Raw genomic sequence first — 1,958 nt, 5'->3', positions numbered from 1 at the left:
TGGACTGGCAACTCGTTTCCTACATGATATTTTACATGTTTCATTGCCATTCTCCCAAATCTTCCCACCCTCTCCCTCTTCCACAAAGTCCATAAGACTGTTCTATACATCAGTGTCTCTTTTGCTGTCTCGTACACAGGGTTATTGTTACCATCTTTCTAAATTCCATATGTATGCGTTAGTATACTGTATTTATGTTTTTCCTTCTGGCTTACTTCACTCTGTATAATAGGCTCCAGTTTCATCCACCTCATTAGAACTGATTCAAATGTATTCTTTTTAATGGCTGAGTAATACTCCATTGTGTATATGTACCACTGCTTTCTTATCCATTCATCTGCTAATGGACATCTAGGTTGCTTCCATGTCTTGGCTATTATAAACAGTGCTGCGATGAACATTGGGGTACACGTGTCTCTTTCCCTTCTGGTTTCCTCAGTGTGTATGCCCAGCAGTGGCGTTGCTGGATCATAAGGCAGTTCTATTTCCAGTTTTTTAAGGAATCTCCACACTGTACTCCATAGTGGCTGTACTAGTTTGCGTTCCCACCAACAGTGTAAGAGGGTTCCCTTTTCTCCACACCCTCTCCAGCATTTATTATTTGTAGACTTTTGGATCCCAGCCGTTCTGACTGGTGTGAAATGGTACCTCATAGTGGTTTTGATTTGCATTTCTCTGATAATGAGTGATGTTGAGCATCTTTTCATGTGTTTGTTAGCCATCTGTATGTCTTCTTTGGAGAAATGTCTATTTAGTTCTTTGGCCCATTTTTTGATTGGGTCGTTTATTTTTCTGGAGTTGAGCTGTAGGAGTTGCTTGTATATTTTTGAGATTAGTTGTTTGTCGGTTGCTTCATTTGCTATTATTTTCTCCCATTCTGAAGGCTGTCTTTTCACCTTGCTAATAGTTTCCTTTGATGTGCAGAAGCTTTTAAGGTTAATTAGGTCCCATTTGTTTATTTTTGCTTTTATTTCCAATATTCTGGGAGGTGGGTCATAGAGGATCCTGCTGTGATGTATGTCGGAGAGTGTTTTGCCTATGTTCTCCTCTAGGAGTTTTATAGTTTCTGGTCTTACGTTTAGATCTTTAATCCATTTTGAGTTTATTTTTGTGTATGTTGTTAGAAAGTGGTCTAGTTTCATTCTTTTACAAGTGGTTGACCAGATTTCCCAGCACCACTTGTTAAAGAGATTGTCTTTAATCCATTGTATATTCTTGCCTCCTTTTTCAAAGATAAGGTGTCCATATGTGCGTGGATTTATCTCTGGGCTTTCTATTTTATTCCATTGATCAATATTTCTGTCTTTGTGCCAGTACCATACTGTCTTGATAACTGTGGCTTTGTAGTAGAGCCTGAAGTCAGGTAGGTTGATTCCTCCAGTTCCATTCTTCTTTCTCAAGATTGCTTTGGCAATGGAAAGAATAAAATACTTAGGAATATATCTACCTAAAGAAACTAAAGACCTATATATAGAAAACTATAAAACACTGGTGAAAGAAATCAAAGAGGACACTAATAAATGGAGAAATATACCATGTTCATGGATTGGAAGAATCAATATAGTGAAAATGAGTATACTACTCAAAGCAATTTATAGATTCAACGCAATCCCTATCAAGCTACCAACAGTATTCTTCACAGAGCTAGAACAAATAATTTCACAATTTGTATGGAAGACTGTTCTTAACTTTATGTTCAGCCAAGGAAATCAGGTGTTGGTAAACGTATTCTGTAAAGGTCCAGGTTGTAAATAGTTTTGGATTTGGGGGCTATACGGTCTCTGGTGCAACTGCTCAACTTTACTGTGGTAGTGTACAAATAACCATAGACAACACATAAATGAAAAGGCATTGCTGAGTTTCAATAAAACTTTATTTGTAAAAACAAGAGACAGGCCATTTTGGGGGTACCTACTATATAGATTTGGCTATTCCCCCAACTATCAATCTTTATCTTA

Source organism: Bison bison, unplaced genomic scaffold (genome assembly GCF_000754665.1).
Source record: "Bison bison bison isolate TAMUID 2011002044 unplaced genomic scaffold, Bison_UMD1.0 scf7180017853732, whole genome shotgun sequence".
Classification (NCBI taxonomy): Eukaryota; Metazoa; Chordata; class Mammalia; order Artiodactyla; family Bovidae; genus Bison; species Bison bison.
This window is presented reverse-complemented; position numbering follows the sequence as displayed.